Here is a 19,931-nt window from a genome sequence, read left to right as displayed (position 1 = left end):
GGGCAGTTCACATATCAAAAGAAATGTCAATAACTGCCTACATTCCAGCAGCCAGATATCACTAACATGGCTGTACCCACCCATAAGTGAACGTAGAAAATATAGTTTAATTGTCTGGTTAGAGGGAAAATAAACAGGTAGTAAACAACTCTCCAGCTTGTTCTACAATTACTAATAAGAAACTAGTTAAAAATATTGTATGACAGCCCTAAAACTAAATAGCATATTATGTACTAAAAAGAATGAGCTAGATGGGCATGTATCGATGAAGAATAATCTCCAAGATGTGTTTTAACAGGACCAGAATTGTGGAGAGCACTTCTTAAATATTTGTTGAGTCAATGAGTGAATGGATGAAGGAATGAATGGATGAAAAACTGATGATTGAACAAATGAACCATCCCTATTTCCTAGATGTATTAGTATTATAACCAGTGACGGGGCCTCCCAGGAATGGCTCATCTGTGACCCAATATTGTGTAGTTAAGGGATTTGAACCTGCCTTGTTAGGCTAAAAGGCAGTCATTGGAAGGTGCTTGATATTTTCGTGGCTGTGTAATTTATTGTGGCTGGAAACATTTGCCTCAGGCAGACACTGCTTCATGGAAATTTTCCTGAAATACTGACAAAACTCCTCTAAGTGTGAGGATATGTTCCAGAAAAGTTGGGCCCCTGTCAAATCACATGTAAACACGAACTAGAAAAAAAATGCAATTTTGTGGGCAAACTACAGTGACTTCTACAATGACATGAAAATATCCAATGTGAAAGGAATCACCATATACTCTAAAATGAAAAAGACAGGGTACAAAACATTATGCCCTAAATAATCATTTGTATATGAAGGATACTCTAATATTTATAAAATGTTTGTATTGTTTAGTATGATTTGGGAAGATTTGCACTATCTTATTTTTCCTTATATTTATTTTTTAACAAAAAAAAAACATATATTTGTCATGACATAAGACGAATCTTATTACATTAAGAGAAAATAATTACCTTTGTTGAAGCAATGCCGTGCATTCAGAAACCCTCCTCCAAAAAGCTTAGAGAATCAGTTTATACAACGTTGAATGCCTGCTAAGCTTCCTCCAGTCGTTATATTCTTTTGCCTTCTTCCAGTGAACATGATATATTCCTCTCCAATGATCTCATGTTGAAATTGCCTATCGACACAACTAGTCCATGAGGCCTCTGAGAGCAGAATTTTACTGAATTTTCTCTGTTCAGCACTTAAATCACTACCTTCATTTTGGTCGGAATTATTACTTGTTTGTTTAAAGTATGAAAAAACTGCTTCATCTACTATGTATGCAAACCAAAACCTAAGCCTGTAAATTCCTCAAGGTTAAGAAATGGAAACCTAAGGAAAACCAATCACAAACAGCCAACTAGACTTTCCCAAATAAGGCAACCACTTAAGCTACAGCCAATCAAATAACTTCCTTGTTTTGCTTCTGTGTCCTCTTATAAAAGCTTTTCCCCTACCTTCTGTCGGTGGAGTGCTCCTAACCACTTCTAGCTTGGTGTTGCCTGATTTGAATAGATGTTTGCTCAAATAAACTTAAAAATTTTTAATGTGCCTCAGTTTATCTTTTAATAATACCTTCTTTACCCACCATCATGTCTCATTCCTTGCCCCTTTCTGCAGACCACAAGCTCGCTTCACTGGTCTGGCACAGATATTTAGTCTCCATTTTTCCAAATCCAATGGTCTGTCTAGGACTCTTCCTAAATTGGTATGCAGGAACTCAGTTAAAGCTTTTCAAACCATTAAAACAAATTGTTACCCAGATGTTATTTCAAACACCCCTTCACCTTCTGTTTTCAGGCAGCCAGATAATTATAAAGACCTTTTATATTCCTTCAGCTCAACATGCATTGTTAAAATACATTCACGAAGAGATTTTATTTAATCTTCACGAGCACCTTTATGGTTGGCTTGGCAGATGGGGCATAATTACGCCATTTTAAGGAGATTGAGGTTCAGAAAGTTGTTGCTTACTGCTTAACCACACAGCTAGTCGGCATCAGATTTTGGCATAGAATTAGATCTCTTGAGTCTCCTGTACCTAGCTGGATTCCTAATTTAGAGCTAGAATGGATCTTAGAGATCATATTTTAGTAATCAATGAACTCTATATTTTTTGTATACTTACTATGTCTCTGGCACTATGCTAAACTGTGTACCTGATCATTTTCAGTACTGTGGGAGATGACCATTATGAGTTACTTGCAAAAGTTCTTGAAGTTAGTAGCAGAAGTGGTATTCGAACCTAGATCTTCCAGTGCCTGGGGGAGGTCTAATTCTGTGTCTATAATCTACAGGTTCCTCGTTACTCTTAGACACTACGGAAAGTTTCAGGTTCCACAAGGTGACCTTTTTCGGTTTCTTTTCTCTGCCACAAAGTGAAATCTGGGCTATATATTTATATAATATCTCATGTTTAAGTAGGAGATATTTCCTTTCAAAATATTATTGAGTCCGGGAGTAGACCCATACATATATGATCAAATTATTTTCTACAACGGTGCAAAAGCAATTCGATGGAGTAAGAAAAGTGTTTTGAACTGGAACATTTATATCTATGTGCAAAAAGACACTGCTTCACCACTCACACCTTATATACAAATTTATATATAAAAAAACTCTCTATATAGTTTAAAATGAATCATCCACCTAAAGGTAAAATTAAAAATTATAAAAATTCCAGGAGAAAACTTAGAAGAAAATCTTTGTGAACTTAAGCAAATAATTCTTCAATATAAGACCAAAAACACAATCCAGAAAGGAAAAAAATTGATAAATGGAATTTCATCAAAATTAAGAACTGCTGCTCTTTTAAAGATACTGTAAGAGGATGAAATGGGAAGCCATAGACTGGGAGAGAATTTTTGCAAAATCCCATATCTAATAAAGGACTTGAATATATAAAAAACTTTTTGAACCTATAATAAGAAAACAAGCAGCCCAATAAAAGATGAGCAAAAGATTTGGATGGACACTTCACCTCAGAAGATATATAGGTGGCAAATAAGTACATAAAAAGTATTCAACATCATTAGTTATTAGGGAAACACATATTAAAGCCACAATGAGATACTATTACACACCTATTGGAACAGCAAGACAAACAAACAAAACAATCTGCCAATACCAAAGATGTGAGGATGCAGAGCAACAGAAACTCATACATTGCTGATATGAATGCAAAATGGTACATCCACTTTTGTAACCAATTTGACATTATTTATAAAGTTAGACATATACTATTCATAATCTGGCAATCCTACTCCTAGGTAAATACTCAAGTGAAATGAAAACCTACGTTTACACAAAAACCTATATCAGATGCTTATAATGGCTTTATTCCTATTGGCCTAACGGCCAACAGCTGGTGAATGGATGGAAAAACTATGGTATAACCATGGATTGGAATACTACTCAGCAACAAAAAATAAAGAACTACTGACACTCCTAACAGCATAGATAGATCTCAAAATGCATTATGCTAAATGAGAGAAGCTATATTCAAAAGGCTACATTCTGTATAAGTCCATTTCTATGGCATTCTTGCAAACGCAGAAGTATAGGGACAGAAAACAGATTCAGTGATCGCCAGTGGCTGGGAATTGATTACAAGCAGGCATGTAGAAATCGTATTCACTTGATTGTATACATATGTTAAAATTCACAGAACTGTAAAATCAATGGCGAATTTTCCTGCAGTAAATTATAGCTTGATTTTAAAAAATTGAAATATATGATTGGGTGATGTGCACATCAAATTGGGCCTTTCAAGAAAAAACAAAAAGCAAAAACAAAAACAAAAAGAAAAGAAACAGAAAAAAGAATTGAGATGGGAGACCAATAAATAATCATGAATATGGTGAGTACGGAGATCCCAGAGAGGAAAATCTACCAACCCTTGCACTCCCATCCTTGAGCCAGCCTTACAAGTCAGTCCAGAGCCTTGAAATCTATGGTGATGAGAACCTGGGGCCTCTATAGAGTATCTCTAAGGAATATTTCCAGGGGTGGAGTGAGGGTGGTGCTGGCCTTCCAGCTTTTTCCACTCAGTGTAAATACCCTTCTATCTATATGATGCTTGAGTTTCCAACGAAAGTTTTAATAACAGAAAGCCATCCATGGCTTAAAAGTAGTTTGAAAACTACTAACCTCATCAATTCCCTCCTACTTTTAGAAAGATTTAGAGATTTATTTATATTCCCCGAGCTAGTTAGTAGCAGAGCTGGCTCTGGAATAGGAGTAGCAAACTTAGTTACATATGGACCAAATAACCTAAATGAGTGAAGAGGTCATTGTAGCAAACAGGAGTATCCATCCTTCTCAAAGGGCCTGACTGGCACCATGCAGGTGTGTAAGCCCAGAGCCACCAGATCTTTTGTTTTTTTTTGTTTGTTTGTTTCAAAAAAAGCTTGGAATCTAAATATTATTGTGAAATCTCTTGATTTTTGTAAGTTGTTAGCCATTTCAATTTTTGTTCACACGCTGTCTTAGTAAAATAAAACCCATCTGTCTGTTCGCTGGCACTGGCTGCAAGACCCTGGTTTGTGAGCCCTGGTCTGAACTGGACTCCCATGCCCATGCTTTGTTCTTTGCATCTGATGGTCATCTACCTCACTAGGGCTGTGAGCTCCGAAACCACAGAAGTGAAATGTAGGGCTGTTCAATATCCTCGGAAGCATCTAAGTAAACACCTTCAACATGAAACCAAATGTTGGAGCTTCTGGACAGAGGAAATCCCTCACTGCATGCCCTTTCCTCAGACAAGCCCCAACAGTCCACTTCGTCCACCCGCCATCAAACAAATCCTTGCCTTACAAGGCAGCCTGGTCTTGATTGAAATGGCAAAATTCTTGCCTAGGGAGACTATAAATTATGTTTTTTCTTTGAATGGCAGTGCTGAATTGTGTAAAGGGCACAGGCTTGGGAGTGAGACAACGACTCACTAGCTATGTAATCTTGCAAGGTACTCAAAAGATCCCAAGGCCCATTTTCCTCAATTATAAAATAAGGATGGTGGTACCTAAAGGATGGAATTGTTATAAAGATTAAATTATTATATTTCAAGCACAGTGGCTGGTCACTTAGTTTTTTTGTTGTTGATATCATTATTACTTTTATTTTTACTATTATAATAAATATTGTTATAAATACTTGGGCCAGAGTCTAGACTCCACCAGTTACTAGCTGAGCAACTGTGGGCAGGTCATATAACCTCTCTGAGTCTGTTATCTCCTCTAAAAACAGGGAAATGAAATACCTAGCTCCCAAAGCTCTTGCCTCTTCTTGTCAGTAATATTGTATCAAGGGGGATTAGCACAGTCTGTGGCCTACAGTAGCTCTCAATAAATAATTTTTATGAATATACCACTGTTATAGATATGTCTTTGTGAGTCTCGCTCAACAATGTCAATTATGTGCTTACAGTTTCTTTTCTGCAAGGGATCAAGCTGTGCAATCCTTTTGCAGGAAGTTAGGATGATGTCCAAGCACACATTTCCTAAATAAGAGATGTATTGGCACCATGCCTGGACATCCAACCTGCACTGGATGTCAGTGGAAGATCACTTTGGAGCATCTGTCTCTTTAATTTTGAAATGGAGCCAGTGTGTTTTTCTCTACCAAGATTCTGGGACGAATAGGAAGGCCCCTGGAGACTCCTTAATCTCTTAAAGATACTAAACTGAATCCTTGTATAGATGTTCCACTGAAATCTGAGGTTGGGATAAAGTCCATTTAAACTTTTAAAGCTCTCTGTGTGGGACTGGACAAAGCTCTTAAACATTTTATGGACCCCTAGGCTGCTACTTAAATGCAACTATGGCTCCCTAAGAGCCAGACACAGCAGTGAGTTGTGAAAACGCAGCTTGATAGATTCTGTCCTTGCATTTAGCACTTAATCTGCCACAGCTACGGGTCATCTCCTGCAACATTTCCTTACATTTCTACTTGACTTTTCATGAGACTACATCTGGTATCCCCAGTTGGAGTGTAGGGCCTCAGAAGCAAGACCACGTCTCCAATGTCATGACAATCATTAGCATGTATAAGAAGGAAGAGTTAAATACCTTGTCCGTCTTCCACCTTGATTTTCCTTGCCATTCCATCAATTGAATATATTATTATTTTATTATCTTCTGCTTATAGATGAAGAAAGTCAAGCTCAGAAAAGTTAAGTGAATTTCCAGAAAACACCATTTGAGAAAGTAGCAGGGTTAAGTTTTGACCGACCTGTCTGATTTCAAAGCCAATGTTTAAGCGACATGGCAAGTCAACACTCCTTAGGATGTGTCAGGAAGAAGAATTTGTTTTTTGTAATGTCAAGGTAGCTTGGCTGTAGTTTATTATGGTCATCTGATAACTGGGATGGACCCTATTTTTTGGACTCAAGTTTGCAGTATCTTATGTTAAGGTGGTTTAATTTCTAGGATAAGCCCAAGGGGAAGTGGCCCAGCTGGTTTTTTGTAGATTTCTTTTCATAATTTCTACAATCACTAGCATTCTGCTACCCATAGACCCATCCATGGAGGATATGAGTCTCAGGTAAATGCAACAGTAGGCCTGTCTTCAACATACTTATATCCTGATGTAAAATCACAGAAAAATAATTATTAATAAGGATAGATCATTATAAAGATAAAAAGGGTATGTAAAGGAAATAGTTGAGATGGGCAAAGGCCAGCTTTCTTTTGTTGATAAGTGTAGTCAGTTGAGTACCTATATGAACCTCTAGTGTGTGTGTGTGTGTGTGCGTGCACGCACGTATGTGTGCATGCACGTGCATGTGTGTATGTATGTTTTGCTACAGTCGGAGGAATTCCTTCCGACTCCCACTGCCTGTCTTGCATAAGCTCTCAGCAGCCTTAATTGTACCAAGACAGGAAGCCTCAGATTTAGCCACTAAGTCATTCATTCTGCAAGTTTATAGTAACTACCTTCTGTGAGTAAGGCATTTGCCAGAGGCTAGCAATACAGAGAGAAAGGAGCCAAGGTCTCTTTCTTCAGAAGGTTTCTGGTCAATTGGGTTATTACCAGTTTGTAAAGGGTTGACTAACTGTGGGCAGAGTAATAAGATATTACAGATGGAGAGACTGAAGCATAGAGACAAGAAGAGCTCTACCATGGTCACATAGTTAACAAATCTGAGCCCAGAAGGTGAACTCCAATCACCCTCCTTCTAATCCAATGCCATTGCCATCACACCATGTTGTCTCTTAGACATTCAACAAAGATCTGTTGGAAGAATGTATGAGCTTGGCATCAGAGATGCGAGGAGGCAGGATCGACAGGAAAGACGAGGGAAGTGAGGTCATCTAAGCTTTTGAAGCTGAGCTTTTTGGCTCCAAAACCTAATGCAACAGGAAGCTACTGGATATATATCAGGAAAGTGATGAGGTTTTTAAAGAGGATGGAGCCCCTCTTCTTTAGACAACTATAGCTTTGAACAGTATATTTTCCATATATTCCCCAATATTAAATTTTCTGAAGTGAAAATATACTTCTATTCATTTCATTAATTAGACTTCAATTTTATGCTCCCCACTCCTGAAAGAAAATTTGAGGAACTGGATAATAAACCTTTTGAGAGCTACCAAAATGCAAACATCAAGAGAATGGGGGAAATTGAGGGAGGTTAGAGGAGATAATCTTCCTAATTTCCTCTGTACTGGGCACGCATACATTTCCTGAATGAATCATTTGGCTCCTCAAAGAAAAGAGAATTGGAAGGATGTCTGCAGCCCAGAGTTGTGCCAGTTCCATGACCACCTCTTTTCATCTTGCAAGGAAAAAATGCCTTAGCACTTCATTGAGGGTGCAATGTTACTATTAAAAGAGGAACTGACAAGCCATTGAGTGAAGAGCACTGAAGAGTTGGCTCAGCTCCCACAGAGTTCAAGCGAGCATTCTAAAAGAGGTGGCTGAATAAATTACTCAACATCTGTATCCTCACTAGAAGCAGCTCAGTGATTCTGGGGGATAATTTTGTACCACTGTGTTTTGTTCTTGAATTAATTGATGTCTTAATTTTTTCCCTGTAACTAGACAATAGCATCACAGAACTCAAAGGGGCTTTAGAAAGGAGCTGTTCATTATCTTCATTTTATATAAGGGCAAACTGAGGCAATATCTGGAAAAGGGAATATCATACCCTCAGACTTTCAACAAGTTAGTAGTGGAGTTAGAACTAGAATGAAGATCTCCTTACTTGTGCTCCATTAAACTGTATTTCTACCTCAAACACAGAGATTAAGATTCTCAATGCTCTATTATATGTTCTCCACTTTTCTATAAGACTTACTACTGTGTAGAAAATGTTGTAAACACTCTATCAAATATTTAAAATCAAAGGAATACCAATGTTAAAGTATTTTTCAGTTGAAAGAAAACTTGAGTTCATTTACTCCAACTCCCTTAATTTCCACATGATTGAACAGAGGTTTGGGAAGTAGAAATAAGTTGTACAAAGCCTTGTAGTCAATTAAGGGCAAAGCTCTGCCTCATAGCTAGAATGCAGTATCCTTGATCTTAAAGCAAGTGTTGGCTGATGGATAATGGTTTCTTTCATCACAACCCAAATGCTGGAATATGATGTGTTTATCATCTCATAGTTGCTTAATAGAGAGAATGAGAAGTTTTGAATCAGAAGATTTTCATTTGCCTCTTAAATGCTAATATTACTTTATAAAAGACTATGAATATATCAGACAAAACCTTCTATTAATTTTTCAGTGTCTAGAATCTAATGGCATCTAGAGGTTGGTCACTTGGTATAGTAGGAAGATCATAGAAAAAGAAATAAGGTTATGAGGTGACAATGGATCAAATGTTGGATGCCCAGTTTGGGATATGTTGATGGAGATATACAAAAAGAAGAGAAGTATTATCTGAAAAACAAATTCTGCAGTAATCAACAAGTAACATATAGACAATATTATGAACCCTAATCTTTGAGTATAAAGAATGAGATGAACCAGATGACCTGGACCAAATTCAGATCTTGAAAGAGGGAAGCAAAAATCTTCTATTAAAAAAAAAGAAGACAAGAAGTGGTTGTAGTAGAGGTCTTAGAGTGGATGGAGAAAATTTGAGAGAATTGGTTGGGGGATGTCTGTGTCAGTTTGAGCTGCTACAAGGAAATACCAAAAACTGGGTGGCTTAAATTAAAAACCACTTATTTCTCAGTTCTAGAGACTGGGAAGTCCAAAATTAAGCTGCTGGCAGTTTTGTGTTTGGTGAGGGCCTACTTCCTGGCTTATGGACAGTCGTCTTCTTGCCATGTCTTCATGTGGCAGAGAGAGAGTTTTGGTCTCTTTCTCTTCTCCTAAGGAGACTAATCTCATCCTGGTGTCCCCATCCTCATGATATCATCTAAATCTATTTACCTCCCAAAGATCCCATCTCCACATATCATCATATTGAAGGTTAGGGTTTCAACATGTGGATTTTGGAGGGATGCAAACATGCAGTCCATAACAGGGGGTATCTGAACAGAATAAGGGAGTATCTGAACAGAAATATACAAAGGAATCCCCATATGACGTTGTGTGATTATCTGATCTCATCAAAGAGTATACAGTTGTGATGGTCTGGTCTAGATGGCTGTGGCACCTTCCTTGGGATTGCACAATGCATGGGCATACAAGGACATGTATCACAAGGACATTAAGGATTCACTGGAGATGTGCCAAGGGACCTAGGTTCATTATGTGCTGAAGGGAAACTAAGAAAGGGTAGGTTTTCAGAAGCAAAGAGAAAGTTTTAGAGACTTAGAGAAACAAATGAAGCGAAAGAGTTGGTTTGGTGGAAATATAGCAGAGAGAAATCTCAGAGGAGAGGGAGACATGGTCAGAGATTGAAAGGCTGACATTTAAGACTTTAGATATGGAAAAACTTGTTTCAGAAGAAGAGTGGTCCCAGTTGACTATAATAGAAATGTTCCTGAAATGAAGTGGAGGCGATGGCTGCTGGAGTCAGGGAGGTGAAGGAAAGTTAAAATAAGAGAGTATGATGAATTATCAACATAGATGATGAAGTTTCTTACGATGATGTTAGATGTGAAAATGAAGAGAAAGACTGTGTGTGGCTTGACAAAAGCTCTGTTGCATTACAAAGAGCTGTCAAGAAAGTTGTAGATGCTGGCAAAGGAGAAGGGTAGAGGCGTGGCCAACAAGCATGGCAGAAAGCCAACACAAATTACTGGCCTATTACTCCTCTATGGAAGGAGGACCTTGACTGACTACATTGCAAGTCAATATAAATCCGCTCTTATTAAGGGACCCATAGTTCAGAAGGAGGCCTGGAGCGTAATTATATTGAATATCAATACAAATCTCTTCTCATGGTGGGGCTACACATCTTCTGGATTACATTGATTAGACAGAGTGATAATGTTTGGAGTTTGTCTTTCCTTTAATTTCAAACTGCAAGAGACCAGAGGCACCTTCTTTCTTATTCCTTGCATTTGAAATACAGTAGATGCACAATAAATGCTTGTCATTAGTTGAACAAATAATGATACAAATAAGCATGGCAATGAATGACTTTTATTGAACTCTTTCTGTGCACCAGGCACTCTTCTATTTACATGCATTAACTCGTCTAATGTTCAATATAATCCTAAATGAATAAATCTTAATTCTGAGCCTATTATATGAGTTTACTCTGTTAGAAGGAATATTTCTTCTAAATTAAGATGGTGATCAGCTGTGAGGAAAGCATTATACACACAGATATACACACACTCAGACATATTTTGTGCAATGCACATATACATTTATTACCATCTTTTGGCTTTTTTGTATATTTATAAATCTAGAAAAAGAGAAATGTAATTTCTAAATATATGAGAGCCATCTGATAAAATTTTCTATTGGTATCTAAGCAGCATTATGATGATTTTTCTACAATGTGAAAAATCATTTTTGATTGGTTAATAAAGACTAAGACACTATAATCATATTTTATTCTTCTTATTAAATGGGGATACCAAGGTAACCCTGAGGAGTTTTGAGGAGTCTTTCCTGATGGGGTATGCTAGTCCTGGATGGAAGAATTAAGATCAGTGGCTAGACTGAGGAAAGAGCCGTGCTTTATCATATCTGTGCAAGGGCAAAGTTTGGCCATTATCAGCACACAACTGTGTGTTGAGCACACATACCCCTTATTTATTTTAAATATATTCTTGCTCTATTTAATGGGGCTATTGATTTATTAACCCTCAATTTTCTGTAACAACCATGAAGAGGATATTACAAAGAAACAAACCAAAATATTCGATATTTATTCATTATGAACTGTGTTCATTGTTGCTCTATTCCACTAACCAGGCACAGAGCTAATGGTGTTAGACTAGGGCAGAGTGTCGAAAAAGAGGCAGATAAAACTTATTTCAAACACCATTTATTATCTGGAGTCTTGGAGTCTTTTCTCCTTTGCAAATTTCCTTTCTCCTCTAAAAGTCTCCATCCTTGAGACGTGCTTGAAATGAAAGGCAGCTCTTGCTAGGCTTGCAAAATTGTAGCACAGGCAGGCAGAGCCCCTGGGAGAGGCCATCTCATCCATCAGACCCACTGGCTTTTCAAAGAGAGAGGCCTGTGTATAGTCAAGATGATGAATCCCAACGGCTGGCAGTATCCGGGTTACAGATAATGGAGGATGCCAATGCATGTGGGGTAATCCTTGGCGTGCAGCAATGCAGGGATCCTTTGAGATCAGCCTTACCTGACATTGAAGTAGCACACATAGAGACAGGGTACAGATTGTTCTCTGCTTCCAAAAGCAAATTACTACATCCAAATGCAGACAGAACAAAAGTGAAGAAGATGGAGCCAATGCGAGAAGCCAGGTATTTCAGTAAGCAAATTTCTGTTTTAATAGCAGGGAACCAGCATCAGAAAGATCTTTGTGTCAGTCCTCTGCCTTCCCCTCTGCCTGGGACTCAGGCCCACTCACTGATTCAAGTGAACAAATTTGTTGAATACCTACTATGTGGCAGGCACTGGGCTGGCTGCTGGAGATCAATCCCGAGCAAGACTGACGTGATCTTTAGGGAATGTAGTGTCCAGGGTTGCAATATACAAATAAAAATTCACGATGCAGTATAATGAGTATTATGGGACTGACAAATAAAAATGGCAAGCAATAAGATATATTGGAGAATATGAGGAAACCATTTGGTATAAACCTAATTCGGCCTGACCTTGTCTTTCCAAAAGGGCCTGACCGTGGCTGTTGAGCACCCATTCTATATCTGCTTTAGATATTCCCTATGGCAAGAACAAAGGCCCGTGAGATAAAGGTGCAACTTCCCTCCCTCTCCCAACGTTAGCATTTCCTTAAGGATTAAGCATCTTTCCTTAGGCTAGGAACTGATTGCTGCGCTCACCTGTGACCACCCAGCTCAAGACAATAGACTTGCCTCCTGCTGTGCCCTCCGAGATAGCAGACCCACTATCTGCTGTGTCCATCAACGGCTGTGCTGACAGGGCAATCTTGTGACTGTTGTAGGAGGGAGATTTCAATCATATGTGAAACAGCCTGTTTGGGGGTATATAACCACCCTGTATACCTCACTTCCCTGGTGCCCTTTCTTCCTTCGGGAAGAAAGTTGCCGGGCCATGGTCCTCAGATTTCAGCTCAGAATAAACTCACCCAAATTTTCATTTATAGATTGGTTGTGGATTACTTTTGTCAACAGGACCCTTGAACTGGGCAAAGAAATACAAGTAAGTCAATATAACCTGCCTACCTCCAGGTGTCTTTACCTGTGTGGTTCCCAAATTATACTCCCAGCCTGTGTCAGTTTCCTAGGGCTGCTGTAAGAATGACCCCCAAGGTGGGTGGCATAAAGCAATAATAATTTATTCTCTCATGTTTCCAAAGATCAGAAGTCTGAAATCAGGGCCGCATTTCCTCTGAGGCTCCGAGGGAAGAATCTTTGACCATGTCGTCTGGGTTCTAGTAGACCCGGATACTCCTTGGCTTCTGGCAGCATGACTCCAACCTCTGCCAACATCTGCACAAGGGCTTCTTCTTTGTGTTTATTTCTTTGTGCATGTTTTCTCCTCTTATAAGGACAACAGTCATTGGATTTAGGGCCCTCCCAGATCCAGTATAACCTCATCTCAATGTCATTATATCTGCAAAGATCTTATTTCCAAATAAGGTCACATTCTGAGGTTCCAAGGATGAAGATTTGAACATATCTTTTTGGAGGGCACAGTTTAACCCATTATACAGCCTTAAACTGTCTTCCATTTGTGAGTGGTTTTTGACCTTTTCCATTGTCTTTTTCCAGCCCTGGTTAGTCCTTTATGCAATTTATTTGGCTTGATGCTCAACCCTCTTGAAAGACTTGGAACTAGGCTCTCCATTACCTCTGTTTCTTTGTGCTTTTGCATGCTTTAAGTGGAAGACTTCTTTCATTCTCAAATGTGATTAGTGCCTCCTGTGATGCTAATGTCTTGGGCAGGTCCACCTTAGACGCTGGGTGGAGACCAGACTTAGCAGAGCTTGTTAAAGAAAGCAAATAAGTTCACATGAGCTTAACAAAGGACATACAATGAAAAGTGGTCCCTGAGGAAGGGGGCCTTTGGGAAGGACTCTGTCTCCAGCCTTGAAGGTGCCCCTATTTTACCTGAAGACCCATAACGCATAATGCCTTGTGAACTCCTGACTGTTTGAAAATCTGCATTATTATTTGGAGAGTTGACTCTCTCCATTTGGTGGAGATGGGATCTACCAGCTACAACAACAAAACTTCCAAACATTGATATGGTAATGCAAGGAAGAAAACAACGTATTTGCCTGATGTACTAGGCTGCAGCCAGTCAGAACATTGTTTTATAGAATTAATTTCCGCAAGTCCTCTAAATTCCACTGGTTAGGGATGTACAAAGTCTTTGCCAAGATTTTAGCAAATGCCCAAGAACTAACAATTCTATTTTCAGCTCCTGCCTTTGGATTGGTCCCATGTGAACCTAAAAGCAGCACTAAGCCCCTTTATCACTTTCTACAATGAACCAAATCATACCCTGCATTGGACTAGAACTCATTTTGACCGAAAGGGGCTGTATCGCTGAGCACACAGAATCCTAGAATTTTCTCTCTCTCTCTTTCCTCTTGCTCTCCTATAAAGCAGAAGGGTCCTGTATATCTGAAGCCACAGCATCAGTCATACCTATATCCTCCAGGAACTCACCTACATCAAGGAGGGGAGGTATATTTCTACGTATTTTCACTATACCAACTAGTCTTTCCCTAAGAGGAATCTCGTACCAAATGCTAAAAGAATAAACATTTTCTCCATCTCATTATCCTGAGATGGAACGCCATTATGATTTTAAAGGTTTAATTTGCAGGCTTCAATTATTTTGCTTTACAGCCTGTTACCATCTTCCCTCCAACCAGTTGTCACTTCCTGTTAAAAAGGAATGGGACTTTAAAGACCTCTTTGGCATTCACCAGTATTTTCATAATTTGGAAGTTAAATGTTTAGAAAACAAGATTTCATCAGTCCTCCCTTTAAACAGCTCTGGAATATGAATGAAAAGCAAAGAAACATTTGACTTAAGTATTTTTTTTTCCAGCTGATCTTGGAAAACTGACATCCCTCAGAGTGACATTAACAGAAAGAAACAGTCCTCGTAGATCTGTTGCATGCTGGGCTTTATTTCAATAACAGAATCCATATCATTAACCTCTATTTGGGTATACCAAACCTCCTGTAATAAGAGAGTTCTGTTACCAGAAGAAGGATTAATACATTTCCCATAATAAGGTAGAATGGTGCGCAATGGTTATTCTTAATTCTGACTGCACATTAGAATCATTGGGTGGAGGGCAGCTTTTAAGACTCACTCAGGTCCTAGCTCCACCTACAGACATTCTGACTTAATTGATTTGGAGTGGGACCTGGAATGGGGATTATTATTATTATTCATTTTTTTGAGGAAGATTAGCCCTGAGCTAACATCCATGCCCATCTTCCTCTACTTTATATGTGGGACACCTACCACAGTGTGGCTTGATAAGTGGTGCATGGTCCACACCCGGGATCCAAACCAGAGAACCCCGGGCCGCTGAAGCAGAACATGCGAACTTAACCACTGCGTCACCAGGTCGGCCCCTGTAATGGGGATTATTTTAAACTCCAAGTGATTCTCACGAGCAGCTAAGTTTGAGAAACACTGATATAGCATAATGCTCCTCAAACTTTAACATATGCACGAATCACTTAGGGAGTTTGTTAAAATGCAGATTCTGACTCAGTAGGCCTGGGGAAGGCCTTGACAGTCTGCATTTCTAACCAGCTCCCAGATGGTGCCTATGCTGTGGGTCCCGAGGACCATACTTGGAGTAACAAGGGTGTGATGGAATTGGCATTGTCTTAAAAATTGGACAAACTTGAGTCTAAGAATCAATTTTCTGTTTAGTTTTGTTCATATTAATAAAATGTGCTCCACTTGAATCCTGTCTTCTATAAACTGAAAATACAACTTCTGACCTATCAGGAATGAATGGAATGGATGTTGTTGAAAAGCACATAGCAAAGGGCCTGGCACTCAGCAGCTAAATAAATTGTACTTCTGTTTCACTCCCCTCCTCTCCACCTTCCCAAGCACCTCCAACCTTCCAAAGGCGAAGAGAGAGGGGCTGTTGTCCAGAGCGTGGTTGCAATGGGAACATTATCTTTTAGAGAAAAGGGATGGAGGGTATCACTAACACAGTGGCTTAGTGGCCATCAACCCAAGTGTCTGAAAAAAAAAGATGGCTTGAGATCACAGTCTAGAACCACCAAATCAAAGTCATCTTTTAAAGGTAGTGAGAGGTTGCTAAGCAGGTATTTTAAAGATTTTTTTTTTTTATTTTTTCCTTTTTCTCCCCAAAGCCCCCCGGTACATAGTTGTGTATTCTTCGTTGTGGGTTCTTCTAGTTGTGGCATGTGGGACGCTGCCTCAGCGTGGTCTGATGAGCAGTGCCATGTCCGCACCCAGGATTCGAACTAACGAAACACTGGGCCGCCTGCAGCGGAGCGCGCGAACTTAACCACTCGGCCACGGGGCCAGCCCCAACTAAGCAGGTATTTTAAGGGGTGTTGGGTGTATGGGTTATAATAGTGGGCCCAGTTAGGGATACAGGCCAAGTCAATCTGGAAAGGATGTTTGAGGCCAGAGCTTAAACATCACCTTGAGTTTGGACTATACATTACAGGCAATGGGAAGGCCTCAAGGATTTGCTAACACTGGATGTATGTAGTACTTTTAAAGCATTAATCTGCTTGAGTCTGGAGTGGATGAGAAGAATGAAAACAGGAAAAGGGAATGTCACTTATTTGGCAATATTTACTGATTTCTGATTGTGTGTGGGACACCGTGCTTGATGGGGATGTATAGTAAACAAGACACTTATCTTCCATCCTACCACTGAGACAGAGAGTAACCAGTGATTAATTAAAATCATGGCACGCGTCTGAAAGAAAAATGTAGAGTGCAATGAGAACAAAATCAGAGCACTTGACCTCTTAGTTGGGGTCAGAGAAGTCTACCCTTGGAAATGACTGTCAAATGACTTTCAAGCTGAGACCTTAGAGTATTCCATGAGCTCTCTGAAGATGGGGTCGAGGTGAGGGAGAAGTGAACGATGTATTATTTACATCCCAACTCTACCACTTACTAGGTGAGAGACTGCAGGCAAGCGATAGATTTCCTCTTTCACAAAATGAGGATAATTGTATGTCCTTCCAAGGATTGCTGTGATGTCAGTGAGACCGTGCATGGCTAGGAGCACAGTGCTTGGCACACAGTGAAGCTCAAAAGTGGTAACTATCTGCTCCTTTGTTTCACGGTTCCAATTACTGAGCCCCTCCTCTGCCCCTGTCACAGAAATGATCACTGCTGCCCGAATACCTATCTGGTCCCCTGTCTTCCAGCCCCTTGTGGAGCAGTCTGTGACTGATTTGAGTTGTAAGCAGAGTGATGTGTGTCACCTCTGGGTGGATTAGCCGTTCCACCCTTCCTTCCCTTCTGCAGTGAACATGTAGCCATATGTAGAGATGCTGTAGAATCCATCTGGGTCTCTGTAATACTATATGGGGCACAGCATCACGCCCTCCGCAAACTTCACTGCACATGTAGCTTGAACAATAAGTGAACTTTGGTTAAAGAAGTCATCCTAAAGGGGTAGATTCCTTACCTCAGCAGAACCTAGCCTATCCTCGCTAAATAGAGTACCCAATACGAAGAATTTTTCATACACCATTATTTAAAGTAATAAGTTAGGATCTTTGCATTTATACAAATGTAAGATAAATGACTTTAAAAAATGGAATTTTAAGCCCAGTTTAAAAGTGCTAACAGGAAAGCTTGAGAAAACATCCCTTTGCTTGCTGTTGCTCTTTGTGCAATGAGTTCAGATCAAACACATCAAACATTGGGAAGAAGGGAAACAGCATCTCGTGTTGTTTAGAACAAGCTGCTCTGCATTTTGTGGTGCTTTCGGTGTTTGATCAGGTGCTTTTCGGTCTTTTGCTAAAGAGACTTGTGGCCTCACCCCCACCCCAGACCCAACCCCGAAACACTAACGTTTAACTACAGGCTTGATTTGTCCACTTCCTTCTTTGGGAATGGATTCAACGCCATCTACGTCACCAGATGGAGTGCACTAGCCCTCTGTCTTCAGCCTCCTCTCCAGGGGAAGCTTTCTGATTCTCTTCTTTTTGGCTTCTTAACTTGCCATGGATGCACCTCAGGACCACAGGGGCAGTACATGCTGTAGGCTCGTTGCTATGGTGCTCAACAGGCAAGAGAGGAGGGCTGCTTTCTTGGGGAAAATGAGGCCATAGATCTATAGCACCAGAATCCATCTCTATTCCCTCTCTCCATCTTCAACCCCGGGCCTCCGTTTCACCTTATCTCCCTCTCCCTCCCTCCTCTTTTCTCATGGGTATGCTTTTGCTGTTTGTGGTAGATACAGACATATTCTTATCATGTATGAGAATTTCTTGATGCAAAAATTTGCTGCAAGCTACATTTCTATCACACTCATTCTTTCTATGTCTCCTGAGCATTGTGAAACCAGCTTCAGCATAAACTTATGCTCAAATGATGGTGCTCTGATGAGCTCTGACAGTGTTTGTATTCACATCCTTCTCTTCCTATATAAATACTAAGCACTTTTTAAGTATCTTCTCCAGCAAAAAGATACGTATACGTCTATATCTGCCTCTACATCTCTATCTCTATCTGTTAAAAAGAAAAGAAAAAAAATCCACTATCTTTTAACTTGAATAGAAGTGATCTAACTTTTTATATTGGCATACCAGTATTTTTTGTTGAAGTTATTTCTTGCAGCCATGTTGTCAAAGAAAATAGAGCTGGATGACAGAGAGCAGGTTGGGTATGGATTTTGGCTCAGGCACCAGCTGAGATATAGTCATCACTTGTTCATTTGTTCATTCATTCTCTCACTACTGATTGAACACCTAGCATGTGTTAGACATGGATCTAAGTGCCGGGGAACAGCAGTACACAGAAAACATCCCTGCTTCAAGGAACTGTCATTCTCCAGAGGAGACACACTATAAACCAGTGGCTCTCATGCTTTAGTAAGAATCTAAATCACCTGCATGTGACTGTAAAACACAGACCTCTGGACGCCACCCCCTGATTCTGATTTCCTAGATCCGGGATCGGGCCTAAGAACTTGCATTTCTGGCAAGTTCCCAGGTTCCACGGACTGAACGTTGAGAACAACTGATATAAGCAAATAAATGAGTAAATATATAACATAATACCAGCCAATGATAAATGCTATGAAGAAAAATAGCATAAGGAAAGGGAACAGAGAATGATGCAGTGCAGAGGGTGAGGCTATCTTAGGTCAGAGCATCAGAAAAGGCTTATCCCTCGGCAGAGACCTGACTGAAATGAGAGAAGAAAGTTTTTGGGTATCTCAGAAGAGCATTGCAAGACCCGGGGCAGGCAGCACCTGCAGAAGACTTGGCAGGGAGCGCCCTGGTCTGGCTGCCGTCATCCCAGCCTCTGCTTTTAGGATGCCACATGCATCTCTCTATCACTGCATTTAACCCAATGTATGGTTGGATCTGTTTGTGCTTTAGTGCTTTGTGGCAGGAACAATACAATTTTCATACTTGAATCTCCAAACTCCTAGTACCGAGAAGCTGCTCATTAAATGAGCCAGGCACTCTTTGAATCACTTTGTAGCAATTAAATCATTTAAGCCTCACTTAAACCATACAAGGTATAACCTGTTATCATTCCCATTTTGCAGAGGAAGGAATTGAGCCGCAGAGAAGTTAAGCAATTTGCCTAGGATCATAGAGATAGGAAGTGGCAGACCCAGAATTTGAGCCCATCTCTCATAAAGATTGGATGGATCCATTGATGGAGGGACAGATGGATGGACGGTTGAAATTGAGCCAAGAAGAGTTATATACTGGCTTATATATATATATATATATATTTTTTTTTTTTTTTTTTTTCTTTTTAGAGATTGACACCTGAGCTAACATCTGTTGCCAATCTTCTTTTTCTTCTTCTTCTTCTTCTTTCTAAAGCCCCCCAGTACGTAGTTGTATATTCTAGTTGTGAGTGCCTCTGGCTGTGCTATGTGGGATGTCGCTTCAGCATGGCCTGACGAGTGTTTCCATCTCCCTGCCCAGGCTCCGAACCGGCAAAACCCCAAGCAGCAGAAGCTGAGCATGCGAACTTAACCGCTACGCTACTGGGCCGGCCTCTGGCTTCTATATTTTAAGAGAAGATTTGTAACCCAGTTAGAACTGAAAGGCAGATGTTTGCCCAGAAGAGGAGGAAGAATGCCATCGGTGGAGGAGTCCAGGTGAGAGAAGTTGTAAGAGAGCCTGGTCTAGAAGGAATGTATC

The 19,931-nt window shown here is 40.0% G+C and overlaps 1 long non-coding RNA gene across 6 annotated transcripts in view; it reads right to left on the bottom strand.

The window, feature by feature from the left end:
• The window catches only part of LOC106781007 (uncharacterized), a 142,841-nt gene that overhangs the window by 98,707 nt on the left and 24,203 nt on the right, over window positions 1-19,931 (bottom strand). The window contains exon 1 of one of the 6 annotated variants that reach the window (XR_011421427.1): window positions 1,003-1,347. The exons of the other annotated variants lie outside the window; for them this stretch is intronic. This is a non-coding gene — a long non-coding RNA (uncharacterized lncRNA). Of the gene's footprint in view, window positions 1-1,002; window positions 1,348-19,931 lie in introns of those variants that run through there. 6 annotated transcript variants of the gene reach the window in all.

The sequence above is a fragment of the Equus caballus genome, chromosome 9 (assembly GCF_041296265.1).
Source record: "Equus caballus isolate H_3958 breed thoroughbred chromosome 9, TB-T2T, whole genome shotgun sequence".
Taxonomy (NCBI): Eukaryota; Metazoa; Chordata; class Mammalia; order Perissodactyla; family Equidae; genus Equus; species Equus caballus.
This window is presented reverse-complemented; position numbering and strand designations above follow the sequence as displayed.